At 39.5% G+C, this 18,339-nt stretch overlaps 1 protein-coding gene across 1 annotated transcript in view; it reads left to right on the top strand.

The window, feature by feature from the left end:
- LOC117283242 (reelin-like) overlaps nt 1–18,339 on the top strand; it is a gene marked incomplete at its 5' end in the record, with an annotated part of 55,412 nt that overhangs the window by 604 nt on the left and 36,469 nt on the right. The window lies entirely within an intron of this gene.

The following is an 18,339-nucleotide window of genomic DNA, read 5'->3' as shown; positions in this document are numbered from 1 at the left end:
CGGTCCGCGGCTGCTCCGCGTCACCTGCCTGTCCGAAAAGTTCCCTCGGCGCAGGCGGGAGACCTGGTCCTAGCGGTCGGAGCGGCTGCTTCCAACTCTGTTCCCGTTCAGGTGTCGTTTAAAATGTCAGTGACTGATGATTTTTCTGATTCCTCTTTTACTTTTAACATGGTGGACGTTGTTAGCATTGTCATTGCGATGTTTCTTAATGACTTCGTCTTTTATCTACACGGCTTTAATTTCCAGGTAGGGGCTGGAAGTTTCTCCAAGAGGGGAACTCTTTAGAAGGGGATCGTTAAGCAGTTCTTCATCAAGGTTAATCGTTACCGAAGAAGTAAAATTTAGCTCCAAGAAATGTAATTTCATATGGTGCATGTATTTTTAATATTTTAAACCTTGAGCTGAGTATACGGACAAAATAAGAATTTAGTCCATTTTCTGTATTCCTTTTGGGAGCACAGAACACTTCACTTCTATGGAACTTTTAAGTAGTGTGACAGGAACTGTTTAATTAGAATTTCAACGCAAAATACATGTCCAGCCAAATAGAAAACATCATCAAGTAAGCTCATGGCGTGATTTCTCTGATAGACTAACTTATGGACATGGCAGAAGGTTATCCACAGGGCGCTGGCAGTTCAGATAGACACGTGTATGAAAATTACAAGAATCCTAAGACTTTTGGGATTTTTAGACAAAGCTTCATATCTGGTCTAAAGCACGTAGCCTGAATAAAGGATTCCCCAGAAGTTAAAACGTTGCTTTTACAACCTCGTGGCATGGTGGCAGCCTTGCCCATGGAATTTTAGAATTAATTTTGGAAAATTAATTTCTTCTAGCTAGCCCTTTCTCTAGTCAAAGTGCTTTTTGCAGTCTTCCTAAGCATAATCTCGTGCTTTTCTGAAGTCATGGAAATCTTCAGAAGGACCAGTCAGTATGATGGCAACCCAGACTAACCGGAAGTCTGCTGGCCAAGGTACTTTTCCCTCACTAGCTGTGAGAGAACTTGGTAGTGAGCCGTGGCTATGTGGAAGGTGCCATTGTTGAATTACAAGGGAAGACCAAGGGAGGGTACAAAGCAGTGTTTACTTTTTCTGATTTCCACATCCTTTGTAAGGTGTCAGTATAGAAATCCCAGTTAAAGCCCTAAAATATGTGATAGACTTTGCTTTTGCTGCAGTTAGCAAATGAACCAAAGACTGGCTGTAATCCTATCCCTAAGTGTGAAAAGGAAAGAGCGTAGAGTTAGAATAAAGTGCAGTACTTCAAAGTGGACATGGGGGGGTACCCACTATTCCCCTCTTTTCTGTTACCAGCAAGGGGCATTGCTGTAAGTTGGAAGGGCAAACTTTGAAAATAATATCCAATTTAAAATCCCTTTTACCTGTTTTATCTAACTTAGATTTTTGGAACTAGTCATAGCTACAGGCTTTCCGTAAGAGTTTTCTTCCTGTAGAAGAAACATTTGAAAATGAAATGACGCTTATACAGTGTATGTCCCTTTTTCTTTAGACGTTTGGAAAAATTTAAAAAATAATTATATAGCATCTATAAGAATTGACTTGCAGGTGGAAAGCTTCATCTAATATACATGCGTGGTTGAATTATATTGACAGGCAATAAAAACAGAAGGTCAGTTGGCCAAAAGTCTGCTTAAGCTAAGAAGTCTGAAATTTTAGCTTGAGCATTTATTCTAACCTAAACCTTTAGAATGTAACATATAAGTCTGGAAAGATCCGTCTTACCTGTGCTTTCCTTTGCGGTCAGTATCTGGGAGGAGAGCTGATGATTGTGACTTCTGTGAAGAAGAGTGGATTGTATTGAGATAGAGGTGTTGTGTACAGCAGCATCTAATAGACATTATTGTAGATCCGTCAGCTACCCCCGAGACTTGGGCTGTGTGACAGTCTAGAATAAAAGTGGTTTAAAATTATAGGTCCCTGTGTGTACCATATTTACTTAAATTTTTTCCTACTGAAAACCTTAGGCAAAAAGAAAAATAAAGTACTGAGAAATTTGAAGCTTGCAAGGGTAACAAAATTGTCACCTATTTCTAACACAAAGTAGTATATCCATCTATCTGAGATGTTGGCAGCTTTATAAATGATGCATACTTACATTTAAGAGGCTCCCATCTTTTAATAAAATGGTGGCATTCAGTATCTCTGTTCTCATCTTCTAGGTCTTTCAAACTCTGTTGCATGTGATTCTTGGTGGCATTGCTAGCCACTGTGAGCTATAATGTCTCCCCACCAACACACCACGACTATGATTAAGAGCTCAGCGAAAAGTGGTCTCATATGTGTCATGTTGAATTAGAAAGGCCTCAGGATCAAAACATTTTTTCCTATCATTTCTTTTTATGGGGGCACAAATTCTAACATGGTCAGTTTCCATAATGTGGTTTCCAGGGACCAAACCTGGATTTTTTTTTTCTTCTTTTGTAGAAAGTTGTAAAGGACAGCAAACGGGAACCTAGATGGTCCAGTAGAGGAGCCATTTCTCTTTCCCAGCCACACCCAGTGATTCCCTGCTCCTTCTCCTAGGGATCTCCCCATATTGTGAAGCACCTGAAGGTTGAGTTCCCCTCTCATGGTTATCCGTCTTCCTCTCCTGTACCCTCTGGTATATAGCTACAATTTTTGTTTGCATCTCCTTTCTGTGCCCAGTGATCAATGTATAATGTCATTTGTCATTGTTAAATTCTCCCAAGATTTTACTTACAACTGTTTTTTTTTCCCCCTCATTGAGTTTATTGGTACATTTTAGGGATACAGTACAGTTACATTCATTATTGGGATCTTGTACCTTTACATGACAGGTCTTGGTTCTCATTTTTTCCCCTTCCCCTGCCCTCCCTTCACCCTACTTACAACTGTTGAAAGATGCTTTTCACCATTTTGCTTAAAATAACTTTGGCATTATTAAAAAGATAATATATTTTGGGCTCAAAATGCTTTTTAAATACTCTTGAAATCATATCATCGAGGACCTGCCTAGTCACAAGATTGGCCTCCCTCAGTCACTATCTCAAAGGAAGAATCAGTCATTACATGAACCTTGTGTATGAAAGCCAGGCATAGGGAAACGAGTCCGCTCCAGATTTATGCTTTGGTGAGGTGATTTACCTGACCATCTAAAGGAGTAGCATCCCTGTCATGGTGGCATAAAGTGGAGAACTACTGTACTTCATTAGCAATGAGAAATATGCTCCAGAATATTTACCAAAAGAAAAAAATCTGCCTGGAGCAGAACTGACGTGATAACAGCGTATTAGGTTTTATTCTGTTTTGTAAATCCAGCATTACTGTCGGGAGTTCTTTCCACTGTGCCTCTTCTCTCCATTATGTTTTTAATGATATTGTGAGGAGAACCACTTTCCTACTGTTAAAACTGAATATTTGCCTTTAAAAAGACGAAATCAGGGTAGAGCCTCAAGAACACTTCCCTGAAATCCTCAGCACTATTCCTGTTGTGGACTGGTGTGTTCTGAAATCAACTGGTTGTTATGTAAAGTCACTCTTCAAAGGAAGAATGGCCTTTCAAATACGGGAATGATGTCTATGTTAGACATAATATTTGAAAATATACTCCAGATTTAATCTTTTTCAAAGGAATGACCTTAACATTTGAATTAAATATGCTATTGCTAAAATGTGTTGTTGATCAGGTATATGGCTATTTTTCCTTTGCATGTCTAGATTCTGGAATCAGCATATTTAAACTGTTTTAATCATTTGTCAAATGCAATTTATACATGAACAGCAGCTATGTCCTCTTTATATATGACTAGGAAAATTGGGCATTTTAGAGCATTTTGGTCTGCTTGTCACATTTTTCATCTTACTCTTTACAATTTATTCCAAATGTACTTTACTGATGTTCTTCAGATTGTTTCTGAAATCATACAGATCTTGCTTCGTGTAATTTATATTCTCTGTGTGTTTTGGTTCCAATCCTGAACTAAAAACTCAGGTCTTTAGAATCATAATTGAAAACATTTTATTTAGGTAGAAATTTTTACTTGATCCATAGCTCTATATTACTAGAAATTATTTAACTAGCACACTTCCCTCCGTTTTTGTGAGTCATTATTTTAAACTATTTTATTTTCATTAAAATGTTAAAGAGTAAGATAGTTGTATTATAATTGTCAGTATATTTTTATAGAACTGTCTTATTCCATTGTTTCTCTTTATCTTTAAAAAAGATGATTAATTTTAATAATATTTTTAAGCCAGTTTTTTTTTGTTTTTATTTTATTTTATTTTTTTTTTTTGAGACAGGGTCTCACTATGTAGTTGAGACTGACCTGGAACTCACTACGTAGCCAAGCTGGTCTTGAACTCACAGCGATCCTCCTGCCTCAGCCTCCCAAGTGCTGGGATTACAGGCTTGTACCACCATGCCTGGCTTAAAGCCAGTTTTATTGACTTCCAAATGAATTAATTTTATTCAAAAGAAAGTATCTAAACTATCTTTTTTTTTTTTTTGCCCTATTGAGAACAGATCAATTTTATAGGATGATCTGGGAGCCTTATATCATTAATTATTTAGGGGAAGTTGCATATTAAGCCACAACTATTTTCTGATTATCTTAAATACTACTTTGAAATTTATACTTTTAATCATCACAATTTTTTACTGATTAACACTTTTATTTCAAAAAGCTTTTGTATTTGAAAAGCATTACATGACCAGACCTTTTGGAACATGTGCATTTTTAAAGATTTGTTTATATATATTTACACAAAAATACAAAGTTCTTAGCTAGGCATGGTGGCACATGCCTATAATCCCAGCATGCTGGGAGACTGAGGTAGGAGCATCAATGTGAAATAGGAAGAAAAGGTGTAAAGGGGTAGGGAAAGTGGGAGGGGTTGGGGAAAGGAAAGAAGAGAAAGGAAAAAATATGGGAAAAAGAAAAAATAGAAACAAAGTCTCTGTAAATAGAGAGGGGCAGAGAGGTTGAAGGGAGCACAGGGATTGGGGGAAAAATAAGATCAATATATATCATGTAAAGGTACAAGATCCCAATGATGAATGTAACTGTGCTGTATACCTAAAATGTACCGATAAACTTAATGAAAAAACAAAGTTCAGGCCTATGCGGGTGATTTAGGGATTTAAGAGAGATCTTGTCTCAAAATAAAAATGAGGTGGGATGTAGCTCAGTATGAAGGCTCTGGGTTCAAACTAAAATCTTGCACAAAATAAAAAAGTTCTTTATGCTTATAGAAATAGAAAAGAGAATTGTCCTACTCTCAGGAGATGAAGGAAGATAGAGCAAATTAGATTGGAATGGGCAGATTCACTGTGATCAAAGGGAAGTAGTAATCAGGTTATTTCTGAGTAATGACGTAACACACTTGTAGAAAAGAGAAATACATTTATCTAATTTTTTTTTTTAGTTTCAAGAAACATCGGGGTGACTCTCTCCCACCCACCTGATTTATATCAATTTTAAGCAAAGATCTCTTTAAAGTACATTTTCAGAAATTGATTCTTCAAACATAAAGACCCCATTTGATTGTTTAAACACAGAAAAAGAAATCCTTGGCTCGCAGAACACTCTGCACAAGGTGACCCCGCCTTCTTGTAGGTTGTGTGGCTTAGAGAATAATTCCACTGCGATCACCTCGTCCATCCACTGTGCTTTGGGAAGGCTGAGGGCTTTGCCTGTTGGTTAACTGCTTATCTTGCAAATGTGTGCTTCTCTAAAGCTAAACAAACTTCATATTCTGTTCCTGGGAGGACCCAGCTATCACATTTGAGGACTTGAAGGTGTATGTGTAGTTGGGGATCTGCGCCAGTGTTGATGTGAGGTACAAGGCAGCCTCAACCATTCAAAACAAAGAGAAGTTAATGAAACAGTTTTGAATGGCTCAAAGCAAACATTTAAAACTCTGGATAGCCTTAAATGCTGAGTCAGTTTTCCTTAGAAAAACGGAACTTTATGTTGAAAGCAGTATAAAATTGTATTGGTTAAGGGACTGTGTAAACTGTAAGGCTGATGAATATGTGAAATAGAACTCTTGAAGTCCATAACCCAAAGGGGCTGAGTAGGAATGATAGTAGTTTACCAGTAAGTGCTATGTTCAGTGTGTTTTTAAATTCTTTATTAGCCTCTTTCCTCACTGTCCCATTATGTGGATAAACTGTAGAATCTGAAGTTTGTGCAAAGAAATAAGTATACCCAAAATCGAAGTGTAGAAATTAGAAAATTGTGTTGGATTAGTTTGACTCCCAAAGGCAACTCAATTTGGAGATATCTTGGATGCTTCTAGTAAGTTGTTGCAGTCCTGCATCTCCTCAAATGGTCTCACTGACTTACTGGTCTCATTGGCAAAGCTTACGTTTGTAGTTGTGTAGCTACCAAGCTAGTGATACCACCTTTTTAGGTGGTTAACACTCAACAGAAAGGAGGTTAGTATGGTTATCAGAAAAGAAAAATGCTAGATTGGAAGCTAGAGAGGAAGTTGCTTTGGGGCAATTCCATAGTCTTTTTTGCGTAGAAATATGCTTTATTGCTTTGTACCATGTAAGCTGTAGTGTCTGTTTCAGCTGGAAAATCCAGATTCCGTAGCTGAGAGCTCAGACTTATCCCGTTGTAAATAGAAGTCCAGAGAGGTGCAGTGATGTAGGAGAAAGAGTTCCAGCCTTTGCAGCAGACAGACCTGTGTGCGTGCCTTGTTCTGCCACAGATTTCTAGGGCCTGCAGCAAATAACCTGCTTTCTCTGAGCCTGTTTCCTCATTTCCTTCTTCTTCTCTTCCTCTCCGCTCTTCTCTCCTGTTCTCTTTTCTCCTCCTTCCTCTCCTTTACTTCTTTTTCATCTTTGTCTTATCCCCCCACCCTGTGGTTCTGGGGCTCAAACCTAGGGCTTTGTGCGTTGTACTCAAGTGCTCTATCACCATAATTAATCCTCAGCCCCTATCTCTTTATTTCTAATACAGAAGTAGTAACAGCAGACTGTATTTCAGAGTTGCAAGTATTAAGCAAGTTAGTATACATAAAGCACTGGACACACAGTAGTTACTTTCGAGATGGTAGTTCTCATCATCTGATGTAATTATCCTAATTGAGATAAGGATAGGATCTGTGTAGAAGAGCTACTCACCTATGCTTGCTCATTTTGTGCCTCGTCAATGTACGGCACACGTCAAGAAAGATTCCAGATTAAGCATGTTGAGGAGGGTTACAAAGGCAGAGGAAAAAACCACAGTATCGCATAAATATGATGGGAAAGTGCTTCCTACCCAGAATTAGGATTTGACTCACCCACAGTTATGTTAATTAACATAATTTTGGTCCATCCAAAGCTTTGTTAATTTAGACAGTTCCTAAACCAAGCCTTTCTGTATCTAAATTGAGTATTTTCTTTAGTTGATAATTATGATAACAACTAAACATTTGTGTATTTAGGTGGTAGTCTAGGAAGGTACCAAATTAAGTAAATATAGACATCAGTTTAATATATGTTATCAAATTCTATTACTTTATTTCAACAACTTTATGAAAATAATTTAAGAATGCAAATCTATTCAGCTGAGTTAAAGACTGGAGAAACTTAGTTCACAGATGGGCAGGTGGTAAAGTGGAGGGCTATTTCATTTACAATAAAAATCTATGGGAAAGGCATCGCAGTCAGTTCTTTCTGTCTGCCTACTGTAGGAAGGTTGATGGGGGTAAACACATGACTGTCAGCAAGCTGAGTAGGAGTGTGGAGTTAGATGACCTCAAAGCTGCTGTTCTAGGATTTATGAAAGTCTCTTCACCCAACCCATCGCAGCCGATCGGGTTGTCATCTCCTTCCGTAGACAGTAGTGGGGGAAGATTGTCTTGTTTCTAGACTCCATGCCATGTTTTGTGGCATCATTAATAGTTGCCCCACCCACTCACCACTAGAACTCCCTTTTCTTCCCTTCCTCCCTCCCTCTCTCCCTTCTCTCCCTTCTCCTCCCCTCCCTCCCTTCCTGTGAACTTTCAGTCTTCCTTCCTCAGCCTCCCAGAGTGCTGGGATTACAGGGATGTGCTGCTACACCTGGCCAGAACTCCTTTTCCTGCTAAGGTGGTTAGATCAACTATGTGTTGAAAATTGTCACTGCATGTAATTCGATTATATGAAGTGGAAATCTACTGGTTGGAGTTTTTGGAAGTTCTTGATACAGTTGATAAAAGGGATTTAAAAAACTCAGCAGGTGTTAACTTTTTGTACTATCCTGACCTGTTTCTTCTAGCCAGGAGGTGACAGCCATCCTGTAGCCTTGAGGGTAAGGACTCTGCTAAGGTGGTGGCTCCACAGTTTATAGGAAGTCTGGATCCTTATTCATAGATTTAGGTAGCTATCCCTGAAATTTTTCAATTTCTGTTATAAGAAAAGTTACTCTTATTAGGTCAGTTACTTGCAGGTGAATGCAATCCTAATTAATATGTATTTCTTTTAAAGATACAAATTACCTAGTTAACTTTCTCTTTTAGATCAGTTATAGTTCTTCTATTAGGCTCTGAGTTGCTGTGGTCCTCTCGGAGAATTACTTTAGGTAGCTTTGATGGAGCTAAAGATGTTTCCTAAGATGCTTTTGTTTATATGCCTTCAAAATATCCCTTAAGATGTGCTATATCTGTACAGTAGGAAAGATGGTGCATTTTGCCCACTTTTTAGTTATGCTTTGGAAAGGTAACCTGTGCATGACTTCCAATTCTTGGAATTCTTATATACTGACAATTATGCTTGCTAGTTTCCTTCCCTAACTTCATTTCCTGACACTCCTAGTTCTCCAAAATGCAGTGTCACACCATATGTAAATCCTGTTGACATTTAAAATTGGAGATGTGTGACATAGTTATAAATGTGAACTCTGCCCCAACCTTAACCTTGTTTGTTATGGCTGCCTCAGCCTCTAGGACCAAACACGAGTTTCTCATTTCTTTCACTTATTCCATCTTGACAGAGGAAACAGACATTCAGTCTTACCGTTAGGAATATGCAGTCTTTTAGTTTAGGCCATCTTTGTTGGGAATGTTGTGCTATCTATGATCATAGCTCCAGAACTTTTCATACTTCCTTTTCTTGCATAAACACTTCCTGTGTTCTCACCCTGAAAAACAATATTGCATGTCCAGCATTTGTGATGGAGGAATATAAGGAAAGTTAGTTCTCAGCTCTTAGAAAAGTGGGTTCATATTCCCATTTCAAGTACTTTTATTATCTGAAAAAAAGGCAACTCAGGGGCTTTTAAATATTTAATTACAACAACAGTAGCAATAGCAAACCCTAAAGCAGCACCTAATATGTCATCTAAATGCCTTACAAGTATTAGTTCATTCAATTCTTTTGAAAGCCTTAGGAAGCCTTGTTTTCCTCTTTTATGGATGTAGAAATGGAGCCACAGGGATGTTAAATATTTTGTCTAAGATTGTAAATCTAATATACAGGAGTTCCTAGCCCATCTTGCTCTGGAATCCACACTTCTGTTCATTTATTTTTAGAAATTGTTATTATTCCAGGAAAAATAATAAAAGTCATTTCAAGGATGAGAAAACAAAGAAAAATAGAAGTTTTGTTACTTAAAAAAGATTATGAAATTGAACCAGAAAGCTGACACTCACATCAAAAGACTAAAATTTCACTAAATTCTTTGACTAGATGTTGTCTTCCAGATAAAGTACAACCAAAGATATCTAATATATATTGACCTGAAACAATTAACATGCCTTCAAAGTATGGTGACAAATAAAAATACAAAATACTTTTAAAATTTTGTCCAGATTTATTTTTAACCTTTCTAAGAGTATCATTTTTATTATAATCTTTAAGTAAATGGTAAAATTTTTTTTCCCTCAGTAGTAGAAGTTAAATAGAATGTAGATATGAGAGAATTAGAAATTCAGGTGGGAGAGACATTTTAAAAGGCTTTAGTTGAAGTTTATCTTTTGTACTACATCTCTTTCTTTAGGAAATTCCCCTACATATTCTCAGCCTGTGAAACTGAGTGGTGTGGCAGACAATTAAAGTCCTTGGTGATAACCCAGAGCTATCTGCAATATCTGATCTGTCTGTTGCTCAAAGCCTTAGTCATACAGTGATACCAAAACCAATGGAATTCATTTTCTAAGCACTTGACTATGTAGCATTATTTCCTCACACCTTTAAAAAATCACTTTCTGTTGAATTCATTTGAATGAGGAAAAAAGAGCAACTGCTCATCCTCCTCTTTGGGCCTGGCTTCATTTTCAAGAGTTGAGCCCCACACTTCCTGGCAATCAGGTGAGGAGAGAAACTCACAAAACTGTGAGGCCCAGCATCTAGGGGCAAAAGGCAGGGTCTGCTGTCAGTGCACACATTTCTTGATTTGTCACCGCTGTATTTTATCACAAAGCTTGACATCAGATCTGAATGAAGACCTAATGATTCCTGGTTGAAGTTCAGTCAGAGGGCAGAAGCTAGGTTCTTGTTTTCACCAGGAAAAAAAAAATACCTCCTTGGTCTTTGACAGCTTGAATGACCCTCGAAGGACAGAAGCCTTTATAAAACATGTCACCAAAAGGTGTAGAGAAGTTACACAAGTGTAGGATGTCAATCAAAGGACATAAAATTTTAGCTAGACAGGAGGAATAAGTTCCAGAGATTTATTGTGTAATAGTGACTATAGTTAGTAGTACATTGTATGCTAGTTATGAAATTAGCACTTGTATAGCACGTGCAAGGAAAAAACCTCAGATAAAAAAGGCATCTATCACTTTGATTAATTTAAGATAAATAGTATTTTTAGTAGATAAAAGAATGTTATGAGATAAACATTTATAATCATGGCTATTGAAACATTATGCATTTATTTTGTCAGTATAGTAATAGTCTGGGAAATTTTCACTTCCCTTGGAAAATTGACCCAACTTAAAAATTTATGAGTTTTATTAGCGCCCAAGGACTTTACATTTTGGAGAGAGGGAAAGTAAGCTGGTGTACTGCGGTTGCCAGTGACAGAAATCAACTCTAGCTAACTTGGGCTAAAAGAATTAACAGAAGGTGTGTTAGGCTTGAAAGAAAAATCCAAACATTACACTTTCTATCAATGGTGCTCGTATCTCAAGGAGCAGGGAGAGTTTGGCTATTGAAGAAATCTTGAAGGTAGAAACGGGTGGGCAAATGCTTCTTGCCCCACAAGTGTAGTGAATCCTCTTCAAGTCCGTTCCTTCCTGTGTTATTCAAATTCCCGTCATTCAAATCTTAGTGTCTTACTTGGAGGTTGGCAGAATAATCTTCTTGTCATCCAGATAGCCTAAAAGTGATGAATCTTCTTTTGTCATTTTGTGAAATTATCTCGTCTTCTGAAAGTTGCACAGTATGTTACAGATTCCCTGTCTCTGTGCAACCGCAGATCTTACACTGAGGGAATATCAGAGGTAAACCAGTGCCTCTGCCTTCACGTAGGCAACCCATCCCTGGATGCACTAGAAAAATGCCCTTGAGAACTGCATCTCTGTCACCTTGGCTTGGCAGGACCAAAGCAGAATCGTTGCAGTTGATCATGCCCTTCTTTGCCACACACTTCGATCACCTGGCTTCTGAGATTTCACTCTCTCCAGCATTCTTCCTCCACGTCTGACTGCTACTCCTCAGCTTCTCTTGCTGTTTCTTTTCTTTCTCCCTCACGGTAGTGTTGAGGCACCCAGGACTCTGTCTTTTCTCTTTCCTTTGTTTCATGGATCTTTTGTCTGTAGAGATGTCTCCATTCTAATGCTTTGAACCATCTCCAAGCTGGTGACTGCCAAAGGGCCCTTTGACCGTCTTATGCCTAGCCTATCTCACTGCCTCCCACACCGCCACTGGGCTTCTCTTTGAGTTTTTGTCTCCTTTCTTCCTGACATCCTGCCGCTAGCCCATTCTGGAGTCTCCCAAACTGTGTTACTGCCAGCTCGGTGCCTACAGTTCACTCCCCAAATCTTTTTGCTCTCATCCTTCACTGAGTTGCTGGCTGTATGTTAAACACTCCGACTCTGCCATTGCCACCAGCACCTCTCTTGTAGGGATTATAGCAGCCCCTGGGCACTTTGCTGACTTCGTTGCTTGTGTGAAGCCGGCTGTCTGGAAGTGGAGGCCTGGGTTATCTTATTAGAGAGACCCAGGGTGATGTCATGTCCCTGCTGCAAACCCATGAGAGCTGTTCTGTCAGTTTTCGTGAGCAGTCTTGGTCTTCCTCTCTTTGCCTGCTGTCTCACTCAGCTTGTCATTTTCACCAACAGAATCACCAGAATTAAAATAAGTTACGTGGCAGTTTCATCTATACCTTTTGTGGCTCCCTCCCTCTCTTTGATAAAAAGAAAATGTCTTTGGCATGGTCTGGAAAGCCCTGTAGTTCCTGGATTCCCTTTCCTTTTCTGATCTCATGGTTTGCTACTTTCCCTTATTCCTCTACTGAAACCAGGAAGCCTCCTTTTTTGCTCTTCAGACACCGTAAGGGCTCAGTCCTGGCTCAGGACCTCTGCACATGCAGTTCCTGTCTAGCATTCTCCTGGTTGAGGTCACCTTCTCTGACCACAGCATTTAAAGCTGTGATCCCTCTGTCCCCCGTACCCATATCCCCCTCAACTGCTTTCTCTCCTTGCTGCTTGCGTCATATATGTATTCTGCTCTACACCTTGCTAGCCTTCTGTGTGCACCCAGGGAGGCTTGCTCATTTTGGTTTCTTTGTTGCTAAAACGCCCATGCCTGGAACAGTGCCTGACCCACAGCAGACAAAGATTTTGTATTTTTATGGATCTGTGAAAAAAAGTAGCACTTGGGATCCAGGTCTAATATCACTGAGAGTTGAAATTTTCCAAAGTAGTAATTTTAAATAATTCATCAAGAAGACCATTTGTAAAGATGGATTTGTGAGTACAGTTTCCAAATTTTTGGCCTCTTGAATTCATAATAACAGTGTTTCAAAAATAATTTGAAGATCGTATTTCTACTTTTCCTCCCTCCAAACTTACAGAATTCTTGTAGCTTCTATGAGTCTTTGCAAGGCTATTTATAGTAGTTTGTTGGATGGGCTTTACTTTAACTACACGTTAGCTTATCCAAAAAAGTTCTCATAGCAATTAGTAACTGCAATTATTAATAGAAGCTATAATATATAATAGATTTAAAGTTTTTATTCCCAGAAGCTTCACTGTGCTGTAGCATAAATAAATTAGAAACAATCTTGATGAATGGGTATTTAAATTTGTATTTAAATTTCATCTGAATGGGAATCAAGAGGACAGAAACTAAAATAGCTTGGCTCCATACTAAGCAGATAAGTGATAACCTTATAGAAAACACATACAAAGTTGGGCGTGGTGGCACACACCTGTAATCCCAGCACTCGGGAGGCTGAGGCAGGAGGATCGCTGTGAGTGCGAGACCAGCCTGGGCTACATAGTGAGTTCCAGGTCAATCTCATCGACCATGGTGAGATCCTGTCTCAAAAAAACAAAACAAAACAAAAAAAGAACACATAAAAGTGGAGACTAAAAAATAGTTTTCCAAAGAATTCATTTTCTAAAGGAAATCTGTTTGATCAGTGCTGCATGTATGGAGGGAACAGGGCTGAGAAGTCTGGATCTGCAGGACACTTCACATATTGATGTCCTAGAAGTCAAAAGGGACAGAGGCACCTAATGTGTGGATATCACTGTGAATATTTCCAGGGGTTGTGAGTAGAAATCATTCAATCTTGTAGGTAAGAAAGAAAAACAGTCCAACTCTGTTCCTAACATATTTGTATGCTTCATGCAGTCAGAGGAGAGGTAATTCTCAGGGATTTGTGGTAGTGGGTGGTTTCCCAGCTTGCACTTAAAAACTATGTGACGGTGGGCAAGAGACCTCATCTTTCTGTGCCTCACTCTTCTCTTTGCAGAGTGAGAGTGACAGCAGGACCCGTCACTTGTGGTTATTTTGAAACTTCCAGGAGACATTGCATATAAATAGTACTATTATTATTATGGCAAACTTTCTGCTGTTTTTTCCTGTGAGTAATTAGATCTGCATTTTTCAATCATAAGATTGATACCTTTTTCTCTTCATGTTAAATACTCGTGAAATTGATGTTTTTAAAAACGTAATTTTAACTGCTGCATATTTTATTGGTATGGCCGTGCATTTTATTGTTCCCTTTCAAAGACATGCTCTTATGAGTGTAATGCTACAATATTTGGTTGATTTAATTTGTCATTTTAAAAAGGCCACATCATAATGTATTTTCTACCAAGTATGGTGATGAAATTGCTCAAGGCACCCTTCTTGTAGACAAAGACACTTCACTGATCTTGAGTTCTGTGTCCTTTTCAAGCAAGTATTATGATATATTCATGTATTATTTTTCATTTGATGCATGTTGTTCTAGGGAGTCTATGAATATATTTAAAAATACCATTTAAAGCCTTATCTTTTCAATTTAGAAATAGGTGTCATATAACCTCTCTATACATAATAATTACTTTTGTAGGGTGTTTTTCAGTTTTCAGTATTGCCTTATATGAATTATTTTATTCCTCACAGTAAACCTGTGCGGTAGCATTATTACCCACATTTTAGAGATCACAAAACAGAAATTCATAGAAGAGTGGGTGACCACTTGTCCAGAGTTTGTTTTCCTGTAACCAGGAGAGCTGGCCTGGCTGCCAAGTCTTAGGCTTCAAGTCCTGACTGCACCTGCATGGCCACAGGTCCATCTGCGCGGCCTCACTCAGCAGTCCTGTTCCACGGCAGCTTTTACAGAGGAGGAAATGAACAGTTAGGTACAGGCCTGTGAGAAGGCTGTGGGGGTGAGGGTGACACTTGTGCATAAAGATGGATGAAATTTAGCAAAAGCTAAATTCCTCAGGTGAGACATTGGATTTTGGGATCACGAAAAGGGGAAAGCACATCAAACATTTCGAATGCCTTCATACAAGCCAAAATTTTGGTGCATTCATTTGAGTAATTTATTTAATGGGCCCCTGGGAGTAACAGTTGTAGTACAGAGTTTTCCCTAACTGGGTCGTCTGGGTTAGGTGAGATACTGTTGCTTGAAGTAACATGGTCAAGTGGTAGTGGTTGGTGCCAGCTGGGGGACCCACTACAACCTTCTTCTGGCAAAGAAGGAGCTAAGTTGGCCCCCAGCTGGGTTGTAATTCATGCTGTCTACTCAGTTTTAGACCAGTATTTGGGAAACTGATCCCTTATGTATTTACATTGACATTGATAACAGAAGGAAAGGTTTATTGCGATCTCCTTTGCATCTGTTTTGAGTAGCGTAATAAAGGAAGCCACCGAGATATCCAGGGTCAGGGAATTCATGTCTGGATATTTCTTGGTTATTAACAGTCAAAGTCCTATATCTGCAGCTTGCATAGTAAAGTGAACTTGCATGTCAAGAGCAGTCACTGAACTGTAGTTTTCCTCATTTGGAAAGGGGCATAGTAATACCCACTTGGCAGGGTTCCTTTTTCCTTCCCTTTACATTTATAATGAAATACCACAAACAGAATGTAGAAAGAATGGCTTAGCAATGACTGTACATTGCTACCCTGATGTAACAAACGTTAATATTTATACTTTTTCTCAGATTTTTAGCAGAAATAAGAAAGAGGTATAGATAGAAGCTCCCTTGTCCCTCAGCACAGCGCCGCTCCCATCTGCTTGTCCAGTCAGCCCAGGAATGGCTGGGATCCAAAGCTTGTGTCCACTAGGATTTCTTTCTTTCTCTCTTCCTTTTAATGATAAAAGAATCCCAAAGGTGCCTACTTAAAACCTAAAGTGAACTGGATAAAGCCTTTGTTTATCCGTTTACGCATGGGGGGTTGAAATCTTCCACTTAATGACCTCAGAGGGTGACATGAGCTCATCTGTGGGAACGTGCTTTGGAATCTGCAAAGTGATACAGGAACGTAGGGTAATGTTTTATTACCGAGGGTTAGGGTTTGTCTTGTGACTGCAGCAATGTATGTAGGAAGGCGGGGTTCAGAAGAGAGGACAGAGAAAAGATGGGGTGAGGGAAGGGGAGAGGCCGAGGGAGAGGGCGAGGGAGAGAATAGTGAGAGGAGTAAGGACCCTGCCTGCACACTGTCTTACCGTTCCCTTGCCTGGCTGGCTTCTGCCTCATTCTCTGACTCCAGCCCATCTAGCAAAGCTGGAGTCTTCGTCAACCTCGTCCACCTCGTCCCACCATCTTTCCGGCTTAGTGAAACACATTCGTAGATGCTGTAAACGAAAAATTATACCATCGTTGGGTTTGCCCTATTTTCACAGATACCTTCAAACTGTTTTTTACCTGCTCAAGTCTTTATGATATTCTTTATATAAAAATGAAGTCATAAATTGTTTTTTATTCTTGCTTTTTTAAAAAACCTTTGTGGTGAGGTTTGTCAGTTCAAAAATGTATTCTGTGATGTTCAGACACATTATTTCTTACGAATTCATTCATCTAGTGTACTTGTTAGCAACACACTTGTGCATGAGCGCATACACACATATACTTGTACACACACTCGGAGTAACTTAAGTGGGAGAGACATCTGCCCTGGAGTGGCTTTCAGCTTTTCTCTTCTCTTTGCTTCTGTGAGCTGAAATGTCCTGGTGAGAGGCATCGAGGCCGGCCGCGCCCTGTGCCACCCGCCCGTGTGTGGGGAGAGGAATGTCAGTCACTCAACTTCAGGGATATTGGAAAGGCAGTTGGGGCATGAAGGACAAGAGGGAGGGTAGCAGGAAGAGATCGGGATGTGTTGTGACAAGAGAAAGGAAGGGAGTGTCCCGTCAGTTCTGTGTTCTGAGGGCTGTGTGGAGGTAAGGAGCCAGTGGGGGAGCAGGGGTGAGGGGAGGTCTCAGTGTGGGGACGGGAGCTGCATCTTCTAGGGCAGGTGGACATCTTTAGCCGGACTGCACACTACACCTCTGGTCAGCAGAGTGGTGTTGAACATTGCCTTCTGTCACCAGCCATAGTTTATATGTGGCTGAAGGTATGGAGGACTAACTAAAATAATCCAGAAATGGAAACTGAAGATAAAAAGAAAGAAGAAAGAGAACTCTGAAAAGACTTACCACCCTCCCGCCTCTGCAAGTTTTAGAACAAGAGCTTATTGTTTCGCGGTGGTGAGGAGAGAGGCAGAAAGTGCCTACTCCTCAGAGTCTGGGAATCCCAGTACTGCTGTTACTAAAAAGTACCTCATACTTCCGTTTCCTACCTCCAGATACTTTGCCGAGTGCTTTTATGCATTGTATCATTTAATTCTCACAACACTTTGAGATGATAGAAAACCGAACAAAGCACCTGATGCTGTGTGAAGGCCAGAACAGGGCACGAAGAGCATTAGGGGACTTTTGCTTGGGCAAGAAGCAGAGCAGAGGGCAAAGTGACAGGAACGGTTTCTAGATCCTGGATTTGAGGTCCTCATTTACCTTTGTCTCTTCAGGAAAAACAGAACAAAACAAAATAGAACAAAACAAAAAAACGAGCTCCACAGCCTCTCACTGTGTTTGTGTTTGCTTTGCCCTGGGGCGGCACGCATTACTTATGGAGCGACCTGCTCCTTCCTTTTTGGTGTTATCTTGCCAGTGTTATTGTTTATTAGTTGGTATAAAAATATAAATATTAAAATGGGGACAAAAATGTAAACCTATCAGCTCGCTGATCTCTGAGTTGCAGTTTGGTGGTTCTGCAGATAAAGCAAAAATACATCAAAATATTTCTTACTTGTTATTGCCAGCCTTAACTTTTAAAGACTAGCTTCGAATTTCTTAAAATTGAAAGTATACAAAAACTCTATAGTTTGAGGGAAATAGGTTGATTTTGCATTAGGCCCCAAACAGTTGTATCTTCTAAAATCTATTTTGTCTCACAGTTGCCATTACTTACCTTAGTTAGGAACACAGGAGCCTGCATGCCTTCTAGGTTTTCATTTCTTACACAAGCAACATTTTAAATCTCTATTCATTAGCACTTTGCTGACCGAACACATAGTCTATGTTTAAAGACATTCATCTGCCCTAACAATGCACATATACCCTGTGCACCAGCTATCTGTAAGAGCTTGTCTGAGCTCGTTAGTGATCTCTGAAGAGTAAAATCAGCTTCTGGGGGAGGAAAACATTTTAAAGCAGAGTTCTTTATTAGTTAAATTGGCTTTACATTTCTGCTGTCTGGAAAACATTTTGCAGTACCCTTTTCTATTACGGAAGAAAGATTTAGGAGTCCTGGTCAGAGTGTTAACTTGGCTTATTCCATAGGCACCTTTGCGGCAAATACACACGTCCATATACAGCAGTGGAATACACATGCACAAGTCCACACAGAGGGCTCTGTGGTTTCCCTTAGTTTTTTCTTAGCACTTCCTG

This window comes from Fukomys damarensis, unplaced genomic scaffold, assembly GCF_012274545.1.
Source record: "Fukomys damarensis isolate Sample0158 unplaced genomic scaffold, DMR_v1.0_HiC HiC_scaffold_4, whole genome shotgun sequence".
Classification (NCBI taxonomy): domain Eukaryota; kingdom Metazoa; phylum Chordata; class Mammalia; order Rodentia; family Bathyergidae; genus Fukomys; species Fukomys damarensis.
This window is presented reverse-complemented; position numbering and strand designations above follow the sequence as displayed.